Raw genomic sequence first — 23,274 nt, forward strand, 5'->3', positions numbered from 1 at the left:
TGTACTTGACATGGTTCCAACAAGACAGAAATTTGATCACTGGATTCAAAGTTCAGAATACAGACTATTTCTCCATGGAACCTTCAGACATCTGGTGAGTTGGTTGAGAACGCAGTTCAAATTGTCATTATTGTAAGTGTACTAGTTGCAGAGAGCTCAATTTGATCAGGTTTGCTCTCTCACTTTTCTGTTGACTGGAATTTTTTGACATGATAAATAGCTCCATGTTTGCAGTAGTGTTATAGTGGCTAGGGTAGTTGCCTTCAAAGAAGTGTACTTGGATTCCATTCCCGGTCAATGCATTGTTTGATGTCATTGTCCACAAGTGTCAATTGATGGCCTGTATGTGGTGAATTGGCTTTTTGCACATTTTATCGTTTATATCTTTGATAAAAATGCGGTTTGGGAATGGCATGAGACTGTGCTTGGGCGGCTAAAAATGTCTTGTGGATGATTGAATTTGTGCCTTGCAAAGTAGACACTTTTGGTGACTTCTGTGGAAGTCAAAGTTTGTGGACTACAGGAGTTGCATTGGCTGACTTTTCTCCATATCACATTTGATTTCTATTCAAGCTTGGGAACAATGTGGCGTCCAGAGTCCAGAGTGCTGACCATTACACCATGGAACCCAGAGACCAGGCCTGTTGGTTAAGGTCGAAAGTAAATGTGTCATTACTCAATCGCATCTGCCAAATCACGTTTCGGTTTGCTCGACTTTGTGTCATTATGAACAGACCTATTTGTGCATTGGTGGTATAGTGGCTAGCATAGCTGCCTTCCAAGCAGTTGACCTGGGTTCGATTCCCAGCCAATGCAGTCGTTGAAGCTAGTTGTCATGTGTCAATTGATGGGATAGACAAGGTGGCTGATCTTTTTCAACATTTTGGGGTTAATGTCTTTAATAAGTGGTTAGAGATTGGCATGTGGCTGTGCTTGCTCGTCCAAAAATGTCTGGTGGATGATTGAATTTGTGTCTTGTTAAGTAGACACTTTTGGTGACTTCTATGGACGTCAAAGTTTGTGGACTACAGGAGTTGCATTGTCTGACTTTTCTCCTTATCACATTTGATTTATATTCAAGCTTGGGAACAATGTGGCGTGTATTTTAATTCTTAATTTAAGAATTTTGAAGCGTGCACCTCTCAGTTGACAAGGTTCCACCGAGACTTGGAACACTGGTTTCAGAGTCCAGAGTGCTGACCATTACACCATGGAACCCAGAGACCAGGCCTGTTGGTTAAAGTCGAAAGTAAATGTGTCATTACTCAATCGCATCTGCCAAATCACGTTTCGGTTTGCTCGACTTTGTGTCATTATGAACAGACCTATTTGTGCATTGGTGGTATAGTGGCTAGCATAGCTGCCTTCCAAGCAGTTGACCTGGGTTCGATTCCCAGCCAATGCAGTAGTTGAAGCTAGTTGTCATGTGTCAATTGATGGGATAGACAAGGTGGCTGATCTTTTTCAACATTTTGGGGTTAATGTCTTTAATAACAAAGTGGTTAGAGATTGGCATGTGGCTGTGCTTGCTCGTCCAAAAATGTCTTGTGGATGATTGAATTTGTGTCTTGTTAAGTAGACACTTTTGGTGACTTCTATGGACGTCAAAGTTTGTGGATGACAGGAGTTGCATTGTCTGACTTTTCTCCTTATCACATTTGATTTCTATTCAAGCTTGGGAACAATGTGGTGTGTATTTTAATTCTTAATTTAAGAATTTTGAAGCGTGCACCTCTTAGTTGACAAGGTTCCACCGAGACTTGGAACACTGGTTTCAGAGTCCAGAGTGCTGACCATTACACCATGGAACCCAGAGACCAGGCCTGTTGGTTAAGGTCGAAAGTAAATGTGTCATCACTCAATCGCATCTGCCAAATCACGTTTCGGTTTGCTCGACTTTGTGTCATTATGAACAGACCTATTTGTGCATTGGTGGTATAGTGGCTAGCATAGCTACCTTCCAAGCAGTTGACCTGGGTTCGATTCCCAGCCAATGCAGTCAATGAAGCTAGTTGTCATGTGTCAATTGATGGGATAGACAAGGTGGCTGATCTTTTTCAACATTTTGGGGTTAATGTCTTTAATAACAAAGTGGTTGGAGATTGGCATGTGGCTGTGCTTGCGCGGCCAAAAATGTCTGGTGGATGATTGAATTTGTGTCTTGTTAAGTAGACTTGGTGACTTCTATGGACGTCAAAGTTTTTGGATGACAGGAGTTGCATTGTCTGACTTTTCTCCTTATCACATTTGATTTCTATTCAAGCTTGGGAACAATGTGGCGGGTATTTTAATTCTTAATTTAAGAACTTTGAAGCGTGCACCCCTTAATTTACAAGGTTCCACCGAGACTTGGAACACTGGTTTCAGAGTCCAGGGTGCTGACCATTACACCATGGAACCCAGAGACCAGGCCTGTTGGTTAAGGTCGAAAGTAAATGTGTCATCACTCAATCGCATCTGCCAAATCACGTTTCGGTTTGCTCGACTTTGTGTCATTATGAACAGACCTATTTGTGCATTGGTGGTATAGTGGCTAGCATAGCTGCCTTCCAAGCAGTTGACCTGGGTTCGATTCCCAGCCAATGCAGTCAATGAAGCTAGTTGTCATGTGTCAATTGATGGGATAGACAAGGTGGCTGATCTTTTTCAACATTTTGGGGTTAATGTCTTTAATAACAAAGTGGTTGGAGATTGGCATGTGGCTGTGCTTGCGCGGCCAAAAATGTCTGGTGGATGATTGAATTTGTGTCTTGTTAAGTAGACTTGGTGACTTCTATGGACGTCAAAGTTTGTGGACGACAGGAGTTGCATTGTCTGACTTTTCTCCTGATCACATTTGATTTCTATTCAAGCTTGGGAACAATGTGGTGTGTATTTTAATTCTTAATTTAAGAATTTTGAAGCGTGCACCTCTTAGTTGACAAGGTTCCACCGAGACTTGGAACACTGGTTTCAGAGTCCAGAGTGCTGACCATTACACCATGGAACCCAGAGACCAGGCCTGTTGGTTAAGGTCGAAAGTAAATGTGTCATCACTCAATCGCATCTGCCAAATCACGTTTCGGTTTGCTCGACTTTGTGTCATTATGATCAGACCTACTTGTGCATTGGTGGTATAGTGGCTAGCATAGCTGCCTTCCAAACAGTTGACCTGGGTTCGATTCCCAGCCAATGCAGTCAATGAAGCTAGTTGTCATGTGTCAATTGATGGGATAGACAAGGTGGTTGATCTTTTTCAACATTTTGGGGTTAATGTCTTTAATAACAAAGTGGTTGGAGATTGGCATGTGGCTGTGCTTGCGCGGCCAAAAATGTCTGGTGGATGATTGAATTTGTGTCTTGTTAAGTAGACTTGGTGACTTCTATGGACGTCAAAGTTTGTGGATGACAGGAGTTGCATTGTCTGACTTTTCTCCTTATCACATTTGATTTCTATTCAAGCTTGGGAACAATGTGGTGTGTATTTTAATTCTTAATTTAAGAATTTTGAAGCGTGCACCTCTTAGTTGACAAGGTTCCACCGAGACTTGGAACACTGGTTTCAGAGTCCAGAGTGCTGACCATTACACCATGGAACCCAGAGACCAGGCCTGTTGGTTAAGGTCGAAAGTAAATGTGTCATCACTCAATCGCATCTGCCAAATCACGTTTCGGTTTGCTCGACTTTGTGTCATTATGAACAGACCTATTTGTGCATTGGTGGTATAGTGGCTAGCATAGCTGCCTTCCAAGCAGTTGACCTGGGTTCGATTCCCAGCCAATGCAGTCAATGAAGCTAGTTGTCATGTGTCAATTGATGGGATAGACAAGGTGGCTGATCTTTTTCAACATTTTGGGGTTAATGTCTTTAATAACAAAGTGGTTGGAGATTGGCATGTGGCTGTGCTTGCGCGGCCAAAAATGTCTGGTGGATGATTGAATTTGTGTCTTGTTAAGTAGACTTGGTGACTTCTATGGACGTCAAAGTTTGTGGACGACAGGAGTTGCATTGTCTGACTTTTCTCCTTATCACATTTGATTTCTATTCAAGCTTGGGAACAATGTGGTGTGTATTTTAATTCTTAATTTAAGAATTTTGAAGCGTGCACCTCTTAGTTGACAAGGTTCCACCGAGACTTGGAACACTGGTTTCAGAGTCCAGAGTGCTGACCATTACACCATGGAACCCAGAGACCAGGCCTGTTGGTTAAGGTCGAAAGTAAATGTGTCATCACTCAATCGCATCTGCCAAATCACGTTTCGGTTTGCTCGACTTTGTGTCATTATGAACAGACCTATTTGTGCATTGGTGGTATAGTGGCTAGCATAGCTGCCTTCCAAGCAGTTGACCTGGGTTCGATTCCCAGCCAATGCAGTCGTTGAAGCTAGTTGTCATGTGTCAATTGATGGGATAGACAAGGTGGCTGATCTTTTTCAACATTTTGGGGTTAATGTCTTTAATAAGTGGTTGGAGATTGGCATGTGGCTGTGCTTGCGCGGCCAAAAATGTCTGGTGGATGATTGAATTTGTGTCTTGTTAAGTAGACTTGGTGACTTCTATGGACGTCAAAGTTTGTGGATGACAGGAGTTGCATTGTCTGACTTTTCTCCTTATCACATTTGATTTCTATTCAAGCTTGGGAACAATGTGGTGTCTATTTTAATTCTTAATTTAAGAATTTTGAAGCGTGCACCTCTTAGTTGACAAGGTTCCACCGAGACTTGGAACACTGGTTTCAGAGTCCAGAGTGCTGACCATTACACCATGGAACCCAGAGACCAGGCCTGTTGGTTAAGGTCGAAAGTAAATGTGTCATCACTCAATCGCATCTGCCAAATCACGTTTCGGTTTGCTCGACTTTGTGTCATTATGAACAGACCTATTTGTGCATTGGTGGTATAGTGGCTAGCATAGCTGCCTTCCAAGCAGTTGACCTGGGTTCGATTCCCAGCCAATGCAGTCAATGAAGCTAGTTGTCATGTGTCAATTGATGGGATAGACAAGGTGGCTGATCTTTTTCAACATTTTGGGGTTAATGTCTTTAATAACAAAGTGGTTGGAGATTGGCATGTGGCTGTGCTTGCGCGGCCAAAAATGTCTGGTGGATGATTGAATTTGTGTCTTGTTAAGTAGACTTGGTGACTTCTATGGACGTCAAAGTTTGTGGATGACAGGAGTTGCATTGTCTGACTTTTCTCCTTATCACATTTGATTTCTATTCAAGCTTGGGAACAATGTGGTGTGTATTTTAATTCTTAATTTAAGAATTTTGAAGCGTGCACCTCTTAGTTGACAAGGTTCCACCGAGACTTGGAACACTGGTTTCAGAGTCCAGAGTGCTGACCATTACACCATGGAACCCAGAGACCAGGCCTGTTGGTTAAGGTCGAAAGTAAATGTGTCATCACTCAATCGCATCTGCCAAATCACGTTTCGGTTTGCTCGACTTTGTGTCATTATGAACAGACCTATTTGTGCATTGGTGGTATAGTGGCTAGCATAGCTGCCTTCCAAGCAGTTGACCTGGGTTCGATTCCCAGCCAATGCAGTCAATGAAGCTAGTTGTCATGTGTCAATTGATGGGATAGACAAGGTGGCTGATCTTTTTCAACATTTTGGGGTTAATGTCTTTAATAACAAAGTGGTTGGAGATTGGCATGTGGCTGTGCTTGCGCGGCCAAAAATGTCTGGTGGATGATTGAATTTGTGTCTTGTTAAGTAGACTTGGTGACTTCTATGGACGTCAAAGTTTGTGGATGACAGGAGTTGCATTGTCTGACTTTTCTCCTTATCACATTTGATTTCTATTCAAGCTTGGGAACAATGTGGTGTGTATTTTAATTCTTAATTTAAGAATTTTGAAGCGTGCACCTCTTAGTTGACAAGGTTCCACCGAGACTTGGAACACTGGTTTCAGAGTCCAGAGTGCTGACCATTACACCATGGAACCCAGAGACCAGGCCTGTTGGTTAAGGTCGAAAGTAAATGTGTCATCACTCAATCGCATCTGCCAAATCACGTTTCGGTTTGCTGGACTTTGTGTCATTATGAACAGACCTATTTGTGCATTGGTGGTATAGTGGCTAGCATAGCTGCCTTCCAAGCAGTTGACCTGGGTTCGATTCCCAGCCAATGCAGTCGTTGAAGCTAGTTGTCATGTGTCAATTGATGGGATAGACAAGGTGGCTGATCTTTTTCAACATTTTGGGGTTAATGTCTTTAATAAGTGGTTGGAGATTGGCATGTGGCTGTGCTTGCGCGGCCAAAAATGTCTGGTGGATGATTGAATTTGTGTCTTGTTAAGTAGACTTGGTGACTTCTATGGACGTCAAAGTTTGTGGATGACAGGAGTTGCATTGTCTGACTTTTCTCCTTATCACATTTGATTTCTATTCAAGCTTGGGAACAATGTGGTGTGTATTTTAATTCTTAATTTAAGAATTTTGAAGCGTGCACCTCTTAGTTGACAAGGTTCCACCGAGACTTGGAACACTGGTTTCAGAGTCCAGAGTGCTGACCATTACACCATGGAACCCAGAGACCAGGCCTGTTGGTTAAGGTCGAAAGTAAATGTGTCATCACTCAATCGCATCTGCCAAATCACGTTTCGGTTTGCTCGACTTTGTGTCATTATGATCAGACCTACTTGTGCATTGGTGGTATAGTGGCTAGCATAGCTGCCTTCCAAACAGTTGACCTGGGTTTGATTCCCAGCCAATGCAGTCAATGAAGCTAGTTGTCATGTGTCAATTGATGGGATAGACAAGGTGGCTGATCTTTTTCAACATTTTGGGGTTAATGTCTTTAATAACAAAGTGGTTGGAGATTGGCATGTGGCTGTGCTTGCGCGGCCAAAAATGTCTGGTGGATGATTGAATTTGTGTCTTGTTAAGTAGACTTGGTGACTTCTATGGACGTCAAAGTTTGTGGATGACAGGAGTTGCATTGTCTGACTTTTCTCCTTATCACATTTGATTTCTATTCAAGCTTGGGAACAATGTGGCGGGTATTTTAATTCTTAATTTAAGAATTTTGAAGCGTGCACCTCTTAGTTGACAAGGTTCCACCGAGACTTGGAACACTGGTTTCAGAGTCCAGAGTGCTGACCATTACACCATGGAACCCAGAGACCAGGCCTGTTGGTTAAGGTCGAAAGTAAATGTGTCATCACTCAATCGCATCTGCCAAATCACGTTTCGGTTTGCTCGACTTTGTGTCATTATGATCAGACCTACTTGTGCATTGGTGGTATAGTGGCTAGCATAGCTGCCTTCCAAACAGTTGACCTGGGTTCGATTCCCAGCCAATGCAGTCAATGAAGCTAGTTGTCATGTGTCAATTGATGGGATAGACAAGGTGGCTGATCTTTTTCAACATTTTGGGGTTAATGTCTTTAATAACAAAGTGGTTGGAGATTGGCATGTGGCTGTGCTTGCGCGGCCAAAAATGTCTGGTGGATGATTGAATTTGTGTCTTGTTAAGTAGACTTGGTGACTTCTATGGACGTCAAAGTTTGTGGATGACAGGAGTTGCATTGTCTGATTTTCTCCTTATCACATTTGATTTCTATTCAAGCTTGGGAACAATGTGGTGTGTATTTTAATTCTTAATTTAAGAATTTTGAAGCGTGCACCTCTTAGTTGACAAGGTTCCACCGAGACTTGGAACACTGGTTTCAGAGTCCAGAGTGCTGACCATTACACCATGGAACCCAGAGACCAGGCCTGTTGGTTAAGGTCGAAAGTAAATGTGTCATCACTCAATCGCATCTGCCAAATCACGTTTCGGTTTGCTCGACTTTGTGTCATTATGAACAGACCTATTTGTGCATTGGTGGTATAGTGGCTAGCATAGCTGCCTTCCAAGCAGTTGACCTGGGTTCGATTCCCAGCCAATGCAATCGTTGAAGCTAGTTGTCATGTGTCAATTGATGGGATAGACAAGGTGGCTGATCTTTTTCAACATTTTGGGGTTAATGTCTTTAATAACAAAGTGGTTGGAGATTGGCATGTGGCTGTGCTTGCGCGGCCAAAAATGTCTGGTGGATGATTGAATTTGTGTCTTGTTAAGTAGACTTGGTGACTTCTATGGACGTCAAAGTTTGTGGATGACAGGAGTTGCATTGTCTGACTTTTCTCCTTATCACATTTGATTTCTATTCAAGCTTGGGAACAATGTGGCGGGTATTTTAATTCTTAATTTAAGAACTTTGAAGCGTGCACCCCTTAATTTACAAGGTTCCACCGAGACTTGGAACACTGGTTTCAGAGTCCAGGGTGCTGACCATTACACCATGGAACCCAGAGACCAGGCCTGTTGGTTAAGGTCGAAAGTAAATGTGTCATCACTCAATCGCATCTGCCAAATCACGTTTCGGTTTGCTGGACTTTGTGTCATTATGAACAGACCTATTTGTGCATTGGTGGTATAGTGGCTAGCATAGCTGCCTTCCAAGCAGTTGACCTGGGTTCGATTCCCAGCCAATGCAGTCATTGAAGCTAGTTGTCATGTGTCAATTGATGGGATAGACAAGGTGGCTGATCTTTTTCAACATTTTGGGGTTAATGTCTTTAATAAGTGGTTGGAGATTGGCATGTGGCTGTGCTTGCGCGGCCAAAAATGTCTGGTGGATGATTGAATTTGTGTCTTGTTAAGTAGACTTGGTGACTTCTATGGACGTCAAAGTTTGTGGATGACAGGAGTTGCATTGTCTGACTTTTCTCCTTATCACATTTGATTTCTATTCAAGCTTGGGAACAATGTGGCGGGTATTTTAATTCTTAATTTAAGAATTTTGAAGCGTGCACCTCTTAGTTGACAAGGTTCCACCGAGACTTGGAACACTGGTTTCAGAGTCCAGAGTGCTGACCATTACACCATGGAACCCAGAGACCAGGCCTGTTGGTTAAGGTCGAAAGTAAATGTGTCATCACTCAATCGCATCTGCCAAATCACGTTTCGGTTTGCTGGACTTTGTGTCATTATGAACAGACCTATTTGTGCATTGGTGGTATAGTGGCTAGCATAGCTGCCTTCCAAGCAGTTGACCTGGGTTCGATTCCCAGCCAATGCAGTCATTGAAGCTAGTTGTCATGTGTCAATTGATGGGATAGACAAGGTGGCTGATCTTTTCAACATTTTGGGGTTAATGTCTTTAATAACAGTGGTTGGAGATTGGCATGTGGCTGTGCTTGCGCGGCCAAAAATGTCTGGTGGATGATTGAATTTGTGTCTTGTTAAGTAGACTTGGTGACTTCTATGGACGTCAAAGTTTGTGGACGACAGGAGTTGCGTTGTCTGACTTTTCTCCTTATCACATTTGATTTCTATTCAAGCTTGGGAACAATGTGGTGTGTATTTTAATTCTTAATTTAAGAATTTTGAAGCGTGCACCTCTTAGTTGACAAGGTTCCACCGAGACTTGGAACACTGGTTTCAGAGTCCAGAGTGCTGACCATTACACCATGGAACCCAGAGACCAGGCCTGTTGGTTAAGGTCGAAAGTAAATGTGTCATCACTCAATCGCATCTGCCAAATCACGTTTCGGTTTGCTCGACTTTGTGTCATTATGAACAGACCTATTTGTGCATTGGTGGTATAGTGGCTAGCATAGCTGCCTTCCAAGCAGTTGACCTGGGTTCGATTCCCAGCCAATGCAGTCATTGAAGCTAGTTGTCATGTGTCAATTGATGGGATAGACAAGGTGGCTGATCTTTTCAACATTTTGGGGTTAATGTCTTTAATAACAGTGGTTGGAGATTGGCATGTGGCTGTGCTTGCGCGGCCAAAAATGTCTGGTGGATGATTGAATTTGTGTCTTGTTAAGTAGACTTGGTGACTTCTATGGACGTCAAAGTTTGTGGACGACAGGAGTTGCGTTGTCTGACTTTTCTCCTTATCACATTTGATTTCTATTCAAGCTTGGGAACAATGTGGTGTGTATTTTAATTCTTAATTTAAGAATTTTGAAGCGTGCACCTCTTAGTTGACAAGGTTCCACCGAGACTTGGAACACTGGTTTCAGAGTCCAGAGTGCTGACCATTACACCATGGAACCCAGAGACCAGGCCTGTTGGTTAAGGTCGAAAGTAAATGTGTCATCACTCAATCGCATCTGCCAAATCACGTTTCGGTTTGCTCGACTTTGTGTCATTATGAACAGACCTATTTGTGCATTGGTGGTATAGTGGCTAGCATAGCTGCCTTCCAAGCAGTTGACCTGGGTTCGATTCCCAGTCAATGAAGCTAGTTGTCATGTGTCAATTGATGGGATAGACAAGGTGGCTGATCTTTTTCAACATTTTGGGGTTAATGTCTTTAATAACAAAGTGGTTGGAGATTGGCATGTGGCTGTGCTTGCGCGGCCAAAAATGTCTGGTGGATGATTGAATTTGTGTCTTGTTAAGTAGACTTGGTGACTTCTATGGACGTCAAAGTTTGTGGACGACAGGAGTTGCATTGTCTGACTTTTCTCCTGATCACATTTGATTTCTATTCAAGCTTGGGAACAATGTGGTGTGTATTTTAATTCTTAATTTAAGAATTTTGAAGCGTGCACCTCTTAGTTGACAAGGTTCCACCGAGACTTGGAACACTGGTTTCAGAGTCCAGAGTGCTGACCATTACACCATGGAACCCAGAGACCAGGCCTGTTGGTTAAGGTCGAAAGTAAATGTGTCATCACTCAATCGCATCTGCCAAATCACGTTTCGGTTTGCTCGACTTTGTGTCATTATGAACAGACCTATTTGTGCATTGGTGGTATAGTGGCTAGCATAGCTGCCTTCCAAGCAGTTGACCTGGGTTCGATTCCCAGCCAATGCAGTCGTTGAAGCTAGTTGTCACGTGTCAATTGATGGGATAGACAAGGTGGCTGATCTTTTTCAACATTTTGGGGTTAATGTCTTTAATAACAAAGTGGTTGGAGATTGGCATGTGGCTGTGCTTGCGCGGCCAAAAATGTCTGGTGGATGATTGAATTTGTGTCTTGTTAAGTAGACTTGGTGACTTCTATGGACGTCAAAGTTTGTGGACGACAGGAGTTGCATTGTCTGACTTTTCTCCTGATCACATTTGATTTCTATTCAAGCTTGGGAACAATGTGGTGTGTATTTTAATTCTTAATTTAAGAATATTGAAGCGTGCACCTCTTAGTTGACAAGGTTCCACCGAGACTTGGAACACTGGTTTCAGAGTCCAGAGTGCTGACCATTACACCATGGAACCCAGAGACCAGGCCTGTTGGTTAAGGTCGAAAGTAAATGTGTCATCACTCAATCGCATCTGCCAAATCACGTTTCGGTTTGCTCGACTTTGTGTCATTATGAACAGACCTATTTGTGCATTGGTGGTATAGTGGCTAGCATAGCTGCCTTCCAAGCAGTTGACCTGGGTTCGATTCCCAGCCAATGCAGTCGTTGAAGCTAGTTGTCATGTGTCAATTGATGGGATAGACAAGGTGGCTGATCTTTTTCAACATTTTGGGGTTAATGTCTTTAATAAGTGGTTGGAGATTGGCATGTGGCTGTGCTTGCGCGGCCAAAAATGTCTGGTGGATGATTGAATTTGTGTCTTGTTAAGTAGACTTGGTGACTTCTATGGACGTCAAAGTTTGTGGATGACAGGAGTTGCATTGTCTGACTTTTCTCCTTATCACATTTGATTTCTATTCAAGCTTGGGAACAATGTGGTGTGTATTTTAATTCTTAATTTAAGAATTTTGAAGCGTGCACCTCTTAGTTGACAAGGTTCCACCGAGACTTGGAACACTGGTTTCAGAGTCCAGAGTGCTGACCATTACACCATGGAACCCAGAGACCAGGCCTGTTGGTTAAGGTCGAAAGTAAATGTGTCATCACTCAATCGCATCTGCCAAATCACGTTTCGGTTTGCTCGACTTTGTGTCATTATGATCAGACCTACTTGTGCATTGGTGGTATAGTGGCTAGCATAGCTGCCTTCCAAACAGTTGACCTGGGTTTGATTCCCAGCCAATGCAGTCAATGAAGCTAGTTGTCATGTGTCAATTGATGGGATAGACAAGGTGGCTGATCTTTTTCAACATTTTGGGGTTAATGTCTTTAATAACAAAGTGGTTGGAGATTGGCATGTGGCTGTGCTTGCGCGGCCAAAAATGTCTGGTGGATGATTGAATTTGTGTCTTGTTAAGTAGACTTGGTGACTTCTATGGACGTCAAAGTTTGTGGATGACAGGAGTTGCATTGTCTGACTTTTCTCCTTATCACATTTGATTTCTATTCAAGCTTGGGAACAATGTGGCGGGTATTTTAATTCTTAATTTAAGAATTTTGAAGCGTGCACCTCTTAGTTGACAAGGTTCCACCGAGACTTGGAACACTGGTTTCAGAGTCCAGAGTGCTGACCATTACACCATGGAACCCAGAGACCAGGCCTGTTGGTTAAGGTCGAAAGTAAATGTGTCATCACTCAATCGCATCTGCCAAATCACGTTTCGGTTTGCTCGACTTTGTGTCATTATGAACAGACCTATTTGTGCATTGGTGGTATAGTGGCTAGCATAGCTGCCTTCCAAGCAGTTGACCTGGGTTCGATTCCCAGCCAATGCAGTCATTGAAGCTAGTTGTCATGTGTCAATTGATGGGATAGACAAGGTGGCTGATCTTTTCAACATTTTGGGGTTAATGTCTTTAATAACAGTGGTTGGAGATTGGCATGTGGCTGTGCTTGCGCAGCCAAAAATGTCTGGTGGATGATTGAATTTGTGTCTTGTTAAGTAGACTTGGTGACTTCTATGGACGTCAAAGTTTGTGGACGACAGGAGTTGCGTTGTCTGACTTTTCTCCTTATCACATTTGATTTCTATTCAAGCTTGGGAACAATGTGGTGTGTATTTTAATTCTTAATTTAAGAATTTTGAAGCGTGCACCTCTTAGTTGACAAGGTTCCACCGAGACTTGGAACACTGGTTTCAGAGTCCAGAGTGCTGACCATTACACCATGGAACCCAGAGACCAGGCCTGTTGGTTAAGGTCGAAAGTAAATGTGTCATCACTCAATCGCATCTGCCAAATCACGTTTCGGTTTGCTCGACTTTGTGTCATTATGAACAGACCTATTTGTGCATTGGTGGTATAGTGGCTAGCATAGCTGCCTTCCAAGCAGTTGACCTGGGTTCGATTCCCAGCCAATGCAGTCGTTGAAGCTAGTTGTCATGTGTCAATTGATGGGATAGACAAGGTGGCTGATCTTTTTCAACATTTTGGGGTTAATGTCTTTAATAAGTGGTTGGAGATTGGCATGTGGCTGTGCTTGCGCGGCCAAAAATGTCTGGTGGATGATTGAATTTGTGTCTTGTTAAGTAGACTTGGTGACTTCTATGGACGTCAAAGTTTGTGGATGACAGGAGTTGCATTGTCTGACTTTTCTCCTTATCACATTTGATTTCTATTCAAGCTTGGGAACAATGTGGTGTGTATTTTAATTCTTAATTTAAGAATTTTGAAGCGTGCACCTCTTAGTTGACAAGGTTCCACCGAGACTTGGAACACTGGTTTCAGAGTCCAGAGTGCTGACCATTACACCATGGAACCCAGAGACCAGGCCTGTTGGTTAAGGTCGAAAGTAAATGTGTCATCACTCAATAGCATCTGCCAAATCACGTTTCGGTTTGCTCGACTTTGTGTCATTATGATCAGACCTACTTGTGCATTGGTGGTATAGTGGCTAGCATAGCTGCCTTCCAAACAGTTGATCTGGGTTTGATTCCCAGCCAATGCAGTCAATGAAGCTAGTTGTCATGTGTCAATTGATGGGATAGACAAGGTGGCTGATCTTTTTCAACATTTTGGGGTTAATGTCTTTAATAACAAAGTGGTTGGAGATTGGCATGTGGCTGTGCTTGCGCGGCCAAAAATGTCTGGTGGATGATTGAATTTGTGTCTTGTTAAGTAGACTTGGTGACTTCTATGGACGTCAAAGTTTGTGGACGACAGGAGTTGCATTGTCTGACTTTTCTCCTGATCACATTTGATTTCTATTCAAGCTTGGGAACAATGTGGTGTGTATTTTAATTCTTAATTTAAGAATATTGAAGCGTGCACCTCTTAGTTGACAAGGTTCCACCGAGACTTGGAACACTGGTTTCAGAGTCCAGAGTGCTGACCATTACACCATGGAACCCAGAGACCAGGCCTGTTGGTTAAGGTCGAAAGTAAATGTGTCATCACTCAATCGCATCTGCCAAATCACGTTTCGGTTTGCTCGACTTTGTGTCATTATGATCAGACCTACTTGTGCATTGGTGGTATAGTGGCTAGCATAGCTGCCTTCCAAACAGTTGACCTGGGTTTGATTCCCAGCCAATGCAGTCAATGAAGCTAGTTGTCATGTGTCAATTGATGGGATAGACAAGGTGGCTGATCTTTTTCAACATTTTGGGGTTAATGTCTTTAATAACAAAGTGGTTGGAGATTGGCATGTGGCTGTGCTTGCGCGGCCAAAAATGTCTGGTGGATGATTGAATTTGTGTCTTGTTAAGTAGACTTGGTGACTTCTATGGACGTCAAAGTTTGTGGATGACAGGAGTTGCATTGTCTGACTTTTCTCCTTATCACATTTGATTTCTATTCAAGCTTGGGAACAATGTGGCGGGTATTTTAATTCTTAATTTAAGAATTTTGAAGCGTGCACCTCTTAGTTGACAAGGTTCCACCGAGACTTGGAACACTGGTTTCAGAGTCCAGAGTGCTGACCATTACACCATGGAACCCAGAGACCAGGCCTGTTGGTTAAGGTCGAAAGTAAATGTGTCATCACTCAATCGCATCTGCCAAATCACGTTTCGGTTTGCTCGACTTTGTGTCATTATGAACAGACCTATTTGTGCATTGGTGGTATAGTGGCTAGCATAGCTGCCTTCCAAGCAGTTGACCTGGGTTCGATTCCCAGCCAATGCAGTCATTGAAGCTAGTTGTCATGTGTCAATTGATGGGATAGACAAGGTGGCTGATCTTTTCAACATTTTGGGGTTAATGTCTTTAATAACAGTGGTTGGAGATTGGCATGTGGCTGTGCTTGCGCAGCCAAAAATGTCTGGTGGATGATTGAATTTGTGTCTTGTTAAGTAGACTTGGTGACTTCTATGGACGTCAAAGTTTGTGGACGACAGGAGTTGCGTTGTCTGACTTTTCTCCTTATCACATTTGATTTCTATTCAAGCTTGGGAACAATGTGGTGTGTATTTTAATTCTTAATTTAAGAATTTTGAAGCGTGCACCTCTTAGTTGACAAGGTTCCACCGAGACTTGGAACACTGGTTTCAGAGTCCAGAGTGCTGACCATTACACCATGGAACCCAGAGACCAGGCCTGTTGGTTAAGGTCGAAAGTAAATGTGTCATCACTCAATCGCATCTGCCAAATCACGTTTCGGTTTGCTCGACTTTGTGTCATTATGAACAGACCTATTTGTGCATTGGTGGTATAGTGGCTAGCATAGCTGCCTTCCAAGCAGTTGACCTGGGTTCGATTCCCAGCCAATGCAGTCAATGAAGCTAGTTGTCATGTGTCAATTGATGGGATAGACAAGGTGGCTGATCTTTTTCAACATTTTGGGGTTAATGTCTTTAATAACAAAGTGGTTGGAGATTGGCATGTGGCTGTGCTTGCGCGGCCAAAAATGTCTGGTGGATGATTGAATTTGTGTCTTGTTAAGTAGACTTGGTGACTTCTATGGACGTCAAAGTTTGTGGATGACAGGAGTTGCATTGTCTGACTTTTCTCCTTATCACATTTGATTTCTATTCAAGCTTGGGAACAATGTGGTGTGTATTTTAATTCTTAATTTAAGAATTTTGAAGCGTGCACCTCTTAGTTGACAAGGTTCCACCGAGACTTGGAACACTGGTTTCAGAGTCCAGAGTGCTGACCATTACACCATGGAACCCAGAGACCAGGCCTGTTGGTTAAGGTCGAAAGTAAATGTGTCATCACTCAATCGCATCTGCCAAATCACGTTTCGGTTTGCTCGACTTTGTGTCATTATGAACAGACCTATTTGTGCATTGGTGGTATAGTGGCTAGCATAGCTGCCTTCCAAGCAGTTGACCTGGGTTCGATTCCCAGTCAATGAAGCTAGTTGTCATGTGTCAATTGATGGGATAGACAAGGTGGCTGATCTTTTTCAACATTTTGGGGTTAATGTCTTTAATAACAAAGTGGTTGGAGATTGGCATGTGGCTGTGCTTGCGCGGCCAAAAATGTCTGGTGGATGATTGAATTTGTGTCTTGTTAAGTAGACTTGGTGACTTCTATGGACGTCAAAGTTTGTGGACGACAGGAGTTGCATTGTCTGACTTTTCTCCTGATCACATTTGATTTCTATTCAAGCTTGGGAACAATGTGGTGTGTATTTTAATTCTTAATTTAAGAATATTGAAGCGTGCACCTCTTAGTTGACAAGGTTCCACCGAGACTTGGAACACTGGTTTCAGAGTCCAGAGTGCTGACCATTACACCATGGAACCCAGAGACCAGGCCTGTTGGTTAAGGTCGAAAGTAAATGTGTCATCACTCAATCGCATCTGCCAAATCACGTTTCGGTTTGCTCGACTTTGTGTCATTATGAACAGACCTATTTGTGCATTGGTGGTATAGTGGCTAGCATAGCTGCCTTCCAAGCAGTTGACCTGGGTTCGATTCCCAGCCAATGCAGTCGTTGAAGCTAGTTGTCATGTGTCAATTGATGGGATAGACAAGGTGGCTGATCTTTTTCAACATTTTGGGGTTAATGTCTTTAATAAGTGGTTGGAGATTGGCATGTGGCTGTGCTTGCGCGGCCAAAAATGTCTGGTGGATGATTGAATTTGTGTCTTGTTAAGTAGACTTGGTGACTTCTATGGACGTCAAAGTTTGTGGATGACAGGAGTTGCATTGTCTGACTTTTCTCCTTATCACATTTGATTTCTATTCAAGCTTGGGAACAATGTGGTGTGTATTTTAATTCTTAATTTAAGAATTTTGAAGCGTGCACCTCTTAGTTGACAAGGTTCCACCGAGACTTGGAACACTGGTTTCAGAGTCCAGAGTGCTGACCATTACACCATGGAACCCAGAGACCAGGCCTGTTGGTTAAGGTCGAAAGTAAATGTGTCATCACTCAATCGCATCTGCCAAATCACGTTTCGGTTTGCTCGACTTTGTGTCATTATGATCAGACCTACTTGTGCATTGGTGGTATAGTGGCTAGCATAGCTGCCTTCCAAACAGTTGACCTGGGTTTGATTCCCAGCCAATGCAGTCAATGAAGCTAGTTGTCATGTGTCAATTGATGGGATAGACAAGGTGGCTGATCTTTTTCAACATTTTGGGGTTAATGTCTTTAATAACAAAGTGGTTGGAGATTGGCATGTGGCTGTGCTTGCGCGGCCAAAAATGTCTGGTGGATGATTGAATTTGTGTCTTGTTAAGTAGACTTGGTGACTTCTATGGACGTCAAAGTTTGTGGATGACAGGAGTTGCATTGTCTGACTTTTCTCCTTATCACATTTGATTTCTATTCAAGCTTGGGAACAATGTGGCGGGTATTTTAATTCTTAATTTAAGAATTTTGAAGCGTGCACCTCTTAGTTGACAAGGTTCCACCGAGACTTGGAACACTGGTTTCAGAGTCCAGAGTGCTGACCATTACACCATGGAACCCAGAGACCAGGCCTGTTGGTTAAGGTCGAAAGTAAATGTGTCATCACTCAATCGCATCTGCCAAATCACGTTTCGGTTTGCTCGACTTTGTGTCATTATGAACAGACCTATTTGTGCATTGGTGGTATAGTGGCTAGCATAGCTGCCTTCCAAGCAGTTGACCTGGGTTCGATTCCCAGCCAATGCAGTCATTGAAGCTAGTTGTCATGTGTCAATTGATGGGATAGACAAGGTGGCTGATCTTTTCAACATTTTGGGGTTAATGTCTTTAATAACAGTGGTTGGAGATTGGCATGTGGCTGTGCTTGCGCAGCCAAAAATGTCTGGTGGATGATTGAATTTGTGTCTTGTTAAGTAGACTTGGTGACTTCTATGGACGTCAAAGTTTGTGGACGACAGGAGTTGCGTTGTCTGACTTTTCTCCTTATCACATTTGATTTCTATTCAAGCTTGGGAACAATGTGGTGTGTATTTTAATTCTTAATTTAAGAATTTTGAAGCGTGCACCTCTTAGTTGACAAGGTTCCACCGAGACTTGGAACACTGGTTTCAGAGTCCAGAGTGCTGACCATTACACCATGGAACCCAGAGACCAGGCCTGTTGGTTAAGGTCGAAAGTAAATGTGTCATCACTCAATCGCATCTGCCAAATCACGTTTCGGTTTGCTCGACTTTGTGTCATTATGAACAGACCTATTTGTGCATTGGTGGTATAGTGGCTAGCATAGCTGCCTTCCAAGCAGTTGACCTGGGTTCGATTCCCAGCCAATGCAGTCGTTGAAGCTAGTTGTCACGTGTCAATTGATGGGATAGACAAGGTGGCTGATCTTTTTCAACATTTTGGGGTTAATGTCTTTAATAACAAAGTGGTTGGAGATTGGCATGTGGCTGTGCTTGCGCGGCCAAAAATGTCTGGTGGATGATTGAATTTGTGTCTTGTTAAGTAGACTTGGTGACTTCTATGGACGTCAAAGTTTGTGGATGACAGGAGTTGCATTGTCTGACTTTTCTCCTTATCACATTTGATTTCTATTCAAGCTTGGGAACAATGTGGTGTGTATTTTAATTCTTAATTTAAGAATTTTGAAGCGTGCACCTCTTAGTTGACAAGGTTCCACCGAGACTTGGAACACTGGTTTCAGAGTCCAGAGTGCTGACCATTACACCATGGAACCCAGAGACCAGGCCTGTTGGTTAAGGTCGAAAGTAAATGTGTCATCACTCAATCGCATCTGCCAAATCACGTTTCGGTTTGCTCGACTTTGTGTCATTATGATCAGACCTACTTGTGCATTGGTGGTATAGTGGCTAGCATAGCTGCCTTCCAAACAGTTGACCTGGGTTTGATTCCCAGCCAATGCAGTCAATGAAGCTAGTTGTCATGTGTCAATTGATGGGATAGACAAGGTGGCTGATCTTTTTCAACATTTTGGGGTTAATGTCTTTAATAACAAAGTGGTTGGAGATTGGCATGTGGCTGTGCTTGCGCGGCCAAAAATGTCTGGTGGATGATTGAATTTGTGTCTTGTTAAGTAGACTTGGTGACTTCTATGGACGTCAAAGTTTGTGGATGACAGGAGTTGCATTGTCTGACTTTTCTCCTTATCACATTTGATTTCTATTCAAGCTTGGGAACAATGTGGCGGGTATTTTAATTCTTAATTTAAGAATTTTGAAGCGTGCACCTCTTAGTTGACAAGGTTCCACCGAGACTTGGAACACTGGTTTCAGAGTCCAGAGTGCTGACCATTACACCATGGAACCCAGAGACCAGGCCTGTTGGTTAAGGTCGAAAGTAAATGTGTCATCACTCAATCGCATCTGCCAAATCACGTTTCGGTTTGCTCGACTTTGTGTCATTATGAACAGACCTATTTGTGCATTGGTGGTATAGTGGCTAGCATAGCTGCCTTCCAAGCAGTTGACCTGGGTTCGATTCCCAGCCAATGCAGTCATTGAAGCTAGTTGTCATGTGTCAATTGATGGGATAGACAAGGTGGCTGATCTTTTCAACATTTTGGGGTTAATGTCTTTAATAACAGTGGTTGGAGATTGGCATGTGGCTGTGCTTGCGCAGCCAAAAATGTCTGGTGGATGATTGAATTTGTGTCTTGTTAAGTAGACTTGGTGACTTCTATGGACGTCAAAGTTTGTGGACGACAGGAGTTGCGTTGTCTGACTTTTCTCCTTATCACATTTGATTTCTATTCAAGCTTGGGAACAATGTGGTGTGTATTTTAATTCTTAATTTAAGAATTTTGAAGCGTGCACCTCTTAGTTGACAAGGTTCCACCGAGACTTGGAACACTGGTTTCAGAGTCCAGAGTGCTGACCATTACACCATGGAACCCAGAGACCAGGCCTGTTGGTTAAGGTCGAAAGTAAATGTGTCATCACTCAATCGCATCTGCCAAATCACGTTTCGGTTTGCTCGACTTTGTGTCATTATGAACAGACCTATTTGTGCATTGGTGGTATAGTGGCTAGCATAGCTGCCTTCCAAGCAGTTGACCTGGGTTCGATTCCCAGCCAATGCAGTCAATGAAGGTAGTTGTCATGTGTCAATTGATGGGATAGACAAGGTGGCTGATCTTTTTCAACATTTTGGGGTTAATGTCTTTAATAACAAAGTGGTTGGAGATTGGCATGTGGCTGTGCTTGCGCGGCCAAAAATGTCTGGTGGATGATTGAATTTGTGTCTTGTTAAGTAGACTTGGTGACTTCTATGGACGTCAAAGTTTGTGGATGACAGGAGTTGCATTGTCTGACTTTTCTCCTTATCACATTTGATTTCTATTCAAGCTTGGGAACAATGTGGTGTGTATTTTAATTCTTAATTTAAGAATTTTGAAGCGTGCACCTCTTAGTTGACAAGGTTCCACCGAGACTTGGAACACTGGTTTCAGAGTCCAGAGTGCTGACCATTACACCATGGAACCCAGAGACCAGGCCTGTTGGTTAAGGTCGAAAGTAAATGTGTCATCACTCAATCGCATCTGCCAAATCACGTTTCGGTTTGCTCGACTTTGTGTCATTATGAACAGACCTATTTGTGCATTGGTGGTATAGTGGCTAGCATAGCTGCCTTCCAAGCAGTTGACCTGGGTTCGATTCCCAGCCAATGCAGTCGTTGAAGCTAGTTGTCATGTGTCAATTGATGGGATAGACAAGGTGGCTGATCTTTTTCAACATTTTGGGGTTAATGTCTTTAATAAGTGGTTGGAGATTGGCATGTGGCTGTGCTTGCGCGGCCAAAAATGTCTGGTGGATGATTGAATTTGTGTCTTGTTAAGTAGACTTGGTGACTTCTATGGACGTCAAAGTTTGTGGATGACAGGAGTTGCATTGTCTGACTTTTCTCCTTATCACATTTGATTTCTATTCAAGCTTGGGAACAATGTGGTGTGTATTTTAATTCTTAATTTAAGAATTTTGAAGCGTGCACCTCTTAGTTGACAAGGTTCCACCGAGACTTGGAACACTGGTTTCAGAGTCCAGAGTGCTGACCATTACACCATGGAACCCAGAGACCAGGCCTGTTGGTTAAGGTCGAAAGTAAATGTGTCATCACTCAATAGCATCTGCCAAATCACGTTTCGGTTTGCTCGACTTTGTGTCATTATGATCAGACCTACTTGTGCATTGGTGGTATAGTGGCTAGCATAGCTGCCTTCCAAACAGTTGATCTGGGTTTGATTCCCAGCCAATGCAGTCAATGAAGCTAGTTGTCATGTGTCAATTGATGGGATAGACAAGGTGGCTGATCTTTTTCAACATTTTGGGGTTAATGTCTTTAATAACAAAGTGGTTGGAGATTGGCATGTGGCTGTGCTTGCGCGGCCAAAAATGTCTGGTGGATGATTGAATTTGTGTCTTGTTAAGTAGACTTGGTGACTTCTATGGACGTCAAAGTTTGTGGACGACAGGAGTTGCATTGTCTGACTTTTCTCCTGATCACATTTGATTTCTATTCAAGCTTGGGAACAATGTGGTGTGTATTTTAATTCTTAATTTAAGAATATTGAAGCGTGCACCTCTTAGTTGACAAGGTTCCACCGAGACTTGGAACACTGGTTTCAGAGTCCAGAGTGCTGACCATTACACCATGGAACCCAGAGACCAGGCCTGTTGGTTAAGGTCGAAAGTAAATGTGTCATCACTCAATCGCATCTGCCAAATCACGTTTCGGTTTGCTCGACTTTGTGTCATTATGATCAGACCTACTTGTGCATTGGTGGTATAGTGGCTAGCATAGCTGCCTTCCAAACAGTTGACCTGGGTTTGATTCCCAGCCAATGCAGTCAATGAAGCTAGTTGTCATGTGTCAATTGATGGGATAGACAAGGTGGCTGATCTTTTTCAACATTTTGGGGTTAATGTCTTTAATAACAAAGTGGTTGGAGATTGGCATGTGGCTGTGCTTGCGCGGCCAAAAATGTCTGGTGGATGATTGAATTTGTGTCTTGTTAAGTAGACTTGGTGACTTCTATGGACGTCAAAGTTTGTGGATGACAGGAGTTGCATTGTCTGACTTTTCTCCTTATCACATTTGATTTCTATTCAAGCTTGGGAACAATGTGGCGGGTATTTTAATTCTTAATTTAAGAATTTTGAAGCGTGCACCTCTTAGTTGACAAGGTTCCACCGAGACTTGGAACACTGGTTTCAGAGTCCAGAGTGCTGACCATTACACCATGGAACCCAGAGACCAGGCCTGTTGGTTAAGGTCGAAAGTAAATGTGTCATCACTCAATCGCATCTGCCAAATCACGTTTCGGTTTGCTCGACTTTGTGTCATTATGAACAGACCTATTTGTGCATTGGTGGTATAGTGGCTAGCATAGCTGCCTTCCAAGCAGTTGACCTGGGTTCGATTCCCAGCCAATGCAGTCATTGAAGCTAGTTGTCATGTGTCAATTGATGGGATAGACAAGGTGGCTGATCTTTTCAACATTTTGGGGTTAATGTCTTTAATAACAGTGGTTGGAGATTGGCATGTGGCTGTGCTTGCGCAGCCAAAAATGTCTGGTGGATGATTGAATTTGTGTCTTGTTAAGTAGACTTGGTGACTTCTATGGACGTCAAAGTTTGTGGACGACAGGAGTTGCGTTGTCTGACTTTTCTCCTTATCACATTTGATTTCTATTCAAGCTTGGGAACAATGTGGTGTGTATTTTAATTCTTAATTTAAGAATTTTGAAGCGTGCACCTCTTAGTTGACAAGGTTCCACCGAGACTTGGAACACTGGTTTCAGAGTCCAGAGTGCTGACCATTACACCATGGAACCCAGAGACCAGGCCTGTTGGTTAAGGTCGAAAGTAAATGTGTCATCACTCAATCGCATCTGCCAAATCACGTTTCGGTTTGCTCGACTTTGTGTCATTATGAACAGACCTATTTGTGCATTGGTGGTATAGTGGCTAGCATAGCTGCCTTCCAAGCAGTTGACCTGGGTTCGATTCCCAGCCAATGCAGTCAATGAAGCTAGTTGTCATGTGTCAATTGATGGGATAGACAAGGTGGCTGATCTTTTTCAACATTTTGGGGTTAATGTCTTTAATAACAAAGTGGTTGGAGATTGGCATGTGGCTGTGCTTGCGCGGCCAAAAATGTC

At 42.9% G+C, this 23,274-nt stretch overlaps 37 non-coding genes across 37 annotated transcripts; all 37 read left to right on the plus strand.

Moving 5' to 3' along the window:
• Nucleotides 1-744: 744 nt before the first annotated feature.
• Nucleotides 745-816, plus strand: trnag-ucc (transfer RNA glycine (anticodon UCC)). Its single transcript has one exon. It is a non-coding gene; the product is annotated as a tRNA-Gly (tRNA).
• Nucleotides 817-1,333: 517 nt separating this feature from the next.
• On the plus strand, nucleotides 1,334-1,405 carry trnag-ucc (transfer RNA glycine (anticodon UCC)). Its single transcript has one exon. It is a non-coding gene; the product is annotated as a tRNA-Gly (tRNA).
• A 521-nt stretch (nucleotides 1,406-1,926) lies between these two features.
• trnag-ucc (transfer RNA glycine (anticodon UCC)) lies at nucleotides 1,927-1,998 on the plus strand. Its single transcript has one exon. It is a non-coding gene; the product is annotated as a tRNA-Gly (tRNA).
• Nucleotides 1,999-2,515: 517 nt separating this feature from the next.
• trnag-ucc (transfer RNA glycine (anticodon UCC)) lies at nucleotides 2,516-2,587 on the plus strand. The gene has a single exon. It is a non-coding gene; the product is annotated as a tRNA-Gly (tRNA).
• Nucleotides 2,588-3,104: 517 nt separating this feature from the next.
• On the plus strand, nucleotides 3,105-3,176 carry trnag-ucc (transfer RNA glycine (anticodon UCC)). Its single transcript has one exon. It is a non-coding gene; the product is annotated as a tRNA-Gly (tRNA).
• A 517-nt stretch (nucleotides 3,177-3,693) lies between these two features.
• trnag-ucc (transfer RNA glycine (anticodon UCC)) lies at nucleotides 3,694-3,765 on the plus strand. The gene has a single exon. It is a non-coding gene; the product is annotated as a tRNA-Gly (tRNA).
• Nucleotides 3,766-4,282: 517 nt separating this feature from the next.
• Nucleotides 4,283-4,354, plus strand: trnag-ucc (transfer RNA glycine (anticodon UCC)). Its single transcript has one exon. It is a non-coding gene; the product is annotated as a tRNA-Gly (tRNA).
• A 513-nt stretch (nucleotides 4,355-4,867) lies between these two features.
• On the plus strand, nucleotides 4,868-4,939 carry trnag-ucc (transfer RNA glycine (anticodon UCC)). Its single transcript has one exon. It is a non-coding gene; the product is annotated as a tRNA-Gly (tRNA).
• Nucleotides 4,940-5,456: 517 nt separating this feature from the next.
• Nucleotides 5,457-5,528, plus strand: trnag-ucc (transfer RNA glycine (anticodon UCC)). Its single transcript has one exon. It is a non-coding gene; the product is annotated as a tRNA-Gly (tRNA).
• A 517-nt stretch (nucleotides 5,529-6,045) lies between these two features.
• On the plus strand, nucleotides 6,046-6,117 carry trnag-ucc (transfer RNA glycine (anticodon UCC)). Its single transcript has one exon. It is a non-coding gene; the product is annotated as a tRNA-Gly (tRNA).
• A 513-nt stretch (nucleotides 6,118-6,630) lies between these two features.
• Nucleotides 6,631-6,702, plus strand: trnag-ucc (transfer RNA glycine (anticodon UCC)). Its single transcript has one exon. It is a non-coding gene; the product is annotated as a tRNA-Gly (tRNA).
• A 517-nt stretch (nucleotides 6,703-7,219) lies between these two features.
• trnag-ucc (transfer RNA glycine (anticodon UCC)) lies at nucleotides 7,220-7,291 on the plus strand. The gene has a single exon. It is a non-coding gene; the product is annotated as a tRNA-Gly (tRNA).
• A 516-nt stretch (nucleotides 7,292-7,807) lies between these two features.
• Nucleotides 7,808-7,879, plus strand: trnag-ucc (transfer RNA glycine (anticodon UCC)). Its single transcript has one exon. It is a non-coding gene; the product is annotated as a tRNA-Gly (tRNA).
• Nucleotides 7,880-8,396: 517 nt separating this feature from the next.
• Nucleotides 8,397-8,468, plus strand: trnag-ucc (transfer RNA glycine (anticodon UCC)). Its single transcript has one exon. It is a non-coding gene; the product is annotated as a tRNA-Gly (tRNA).
• Nucleotides 8,469-8,981: 513 nt separating this feature from the next.
• trnag-ucc (transfer RNA glycine (anticodon UCC)) lies at nucleotides 8,982-9,053 on the plus strand. The gene has a single exon. It is a non-coding gene; the product is annotated as a tRNA-Gly (tRNA).
• Nucleotides 9,054-9,567: 514 nt separating this feature from the next.
• trnag-ucc (transfer RNA glycine (anticodon UCC)) lies at nucleotides 9,568-9,639 on the plus strand. Its single transcript has one exon. It is a non-coding gene; the product is annotated as a tRNA-Gly (tRNA).
• A 514-nt stretch (nucleotides 9,640-10,153) lies between these two features.
• trnag-ucc (transfer RNA glycine (anticodon UCC)) lies at nucleotides 10,154-10,225 on the plus strand. Its single transcript has one exon. It is a non-coding gene; the product is annotated as a tRNA-Gly (tRNA).
• Nucleotides 10,226-10,733: 508 nt separating this feature from the next.
• trnag-ucc (transfer RNA glycine (anticodon UCC)) lies at nucleotides 10,734-10,805 on the plus strand. Its single transcript has one exon. It is a non-coding gene; the product is annotated as a tRNA-Gly (tRNA).
• A 517-nt stretch (nucleotides 10,806-11,322) lies between these two features.
• Nucleotides 11,323-11,394, plus strand: trnag-ucc (transfer RNA glycine (anticodon UCC)). The gene has a single exon. It is a non-coding gene; the product is annotated as a tRNA-Gly (tRNA).
• A 513-nt stretch (nucleotides 11,395-11,907) lies between these two features.
• Nucleotides 11,908-11,979, plus strand: trnag-ucc (transfer RNA glycine (anticodon UCC)). Its single transcript has one exon. It is a non-coding gene; the product is annotated as a tRNA-Gly (tRNA).
• A 517-nt stretch (nucleotides 11,980-12,496) lies between these two features.
• On the plus strand, nucleotides 12,497-12,568 carry trnag-ucc (transfer RNA glycine (anticodon UCC)). The gene has a single exon. It is a non-coding gene; the product is annotated as a tRNA-Gly (tRNA).
• A 514-nt stretch (nucleotides 12,569-13,082) lies between these two features.
• trnag-ucc (transfer RNA glycine (anticodon UCC)) lies at nucleotides 13,083-13,154 on the plus strand. The gene has a single exon. It is a non-coding gene; the product is annotated as a tRNA-Gly (tRNA).
• A 1,102-nt stretch (nucleotides 13,155-14,256) lies between these two features.
• trnag-ucc (transfer RNA glycine (anticodon UCC)) lies at nucleotides 14,257-14,328 on the plus strand. The gene has a single exon. It is a non-coding gene; the product is annotated as a tRNA-Gly (tRNA).
• A 517-nt stretch (nucleotides 14,329-14,845) lies between these two features.
• On the plus strand, nucleotides 14,846-14,917 carry trnag-ucc (transfer RNA glycine (anticodon UCC)). The gene has a single exon. It is a non-coding gene; the product is annotated as a tRNA-Gly (tRNA).
• A 514-nt stretch (nucleotides 14,918-15,431) lies between these two features.
• On the plus strand, nucleotides 15,432-15,503 carry trnag-ucc (transfer RNA glycine (anticodon UCC)). The gene has a single exon. It is a non-coding gene; the product is annotated as a tRNA-Gly (tRNA).
• Nucleotides 15,504-16,020: 517 nt separating this feature from the next.
• On the plus strand, nucleotides 16,021-16,092 carry trnag-ucc (transfer RNA glycine (anticodon UCC)). Its single transcript has one exon. It is a non-coding gene; the product is annotated as a tRNA-Gly (tRNA).
• Nucleotides 16,093-16,600: 508 nt separating this feature from the next.
• Nucleotides 16,601-16,672, plus strand: trnag-ucc (transfer RNA glycine (anticodon UCC)). The gene has a single exon. It is a non-coding gene; the product is annotated as a tRNA-Gly (tRNA).
• Nucleotides 16,673-17,185: 513 nt separating this feature from the next.
• On the plus strand, nucleotides 17,186-17,257 carry trnag-ucc (transfer RNA glycine (anticodon UCC)). Its single transcript has one exon. It is a non-coding gene; the product is annotated as a tRNA-Gly (tRNA).
• Nucleotides 17,258-17,774: 517 nt separating this feature from the next.
• On the plus strand, nucleotides 17,775-17,846 carry trnag-ucc (transfer RNA glycine (anticodon UCC)). Its single transcript has one exon. It is a non-coding gene; the product is annotated as a tRNA-Gly (tRNA).
• Nucleotides 17,847-18,360: 514 nt separating this feature from the next.
• On the plus strand, nucleotides 18,361-18,432 carry trnag-ucc (transfer RNA glycine (anticodon UCC)). The gene has a single exon. It is a non-coding gene; the product is annotated as a tRNA-Gly (tRNA).
• A 517-nt stretch (nucleotides 18,433-18,949) lies between these two features.
• Nucleotides 18,950-19,021, plus strand: trnag-ucc (transfer RNA glycine (anticodon UCC)). The gene has a single exon. It is a non-coding gene; the product is annotated as a tRNA-Gly (tRNA).
• Nucleotides 19,022-19,538: 517 nt separating this feature from the next.
• trnag-ucc (transfer RNA glycine (anticodon UCC)) lies at nucleotides 19,539-19,610 on the plus strand. The gene has a single exon. It is a non-coding gene; the product is annotated as a tRNA-Gly (tRNA).
• A 514-nt stretch (nucleotides 19,611-20,124) lies between these two features.
• trnag-ucc (transfer RNA glycine (anticodon UCC)) lies at nucleotides 20,125-20,196 on the plus strand. The gene has a single exon. It is a non-coding gene; the product is annotated as a tRNA-Gly (tRNA).
• Nucleotides 20,197-20,713: 517 nt separating this feature from the next.
• trnag-ucc (transfer RNA glycine (anticodon UCC)) lies at nucleotides 20,714-20,785 on the plus strand. Its single transcript has one exon. It is a non-coding gene; the product is annotated as a tRNA-Gly (tRNA).
• Nucleotides 20,786-21,887: 1,102 nt separating this feature from the next.
• Nucleotides 21,888-21,959, plus strand: trnag-ucc (transfer RNA glycine (anticodon UCC)). The gene has a single exon. It is a non-coding gene; the product is annotated as a tRNA-Gly (tRNA).
• A 517-nt stretch (nucleotides 21,960-22,476) lies between these two features.
• Nucleotides 22,477-22,548, plus strand: trnag-ucc (transfer RNA glycine (anticodon UCC)). Its single transcript has one exon. It is a non-coding gene; the product is annotated as a tRNA-Gly (tRNA).
• Nucleotides 22,549-23,062: 514 nt separating this feature from the next.
• trnag-ucc (transfer RNA glycine (anticodon UCC)) lies at nucleotides 23,063-23,134 on the plus strand. Its single transcript has one exon. It is a non-coding gene; the product is annotated as a tRNA-Gly (tRNA).
• The last annotated feature ends 140 nt before the right edge of the window (nucleotides 23,135-23,274 follow it).

Source organism: Anarhichas minor, unplaced genomic scaffold (genome assembly GCF_050575085.1).
Source record: "Anarhichas minor isolate MPS153535 unplaced genomic scaffold, ASM5057508v1 ptg000005l, whole genome shotgun sequence".
Taxonomy (NCBI): Eukaryota; Metazoa; Chordata; class Actinopteri; order Perciformes; family Anarhichadidae; genus Anarhichas; species Anarhichas minor.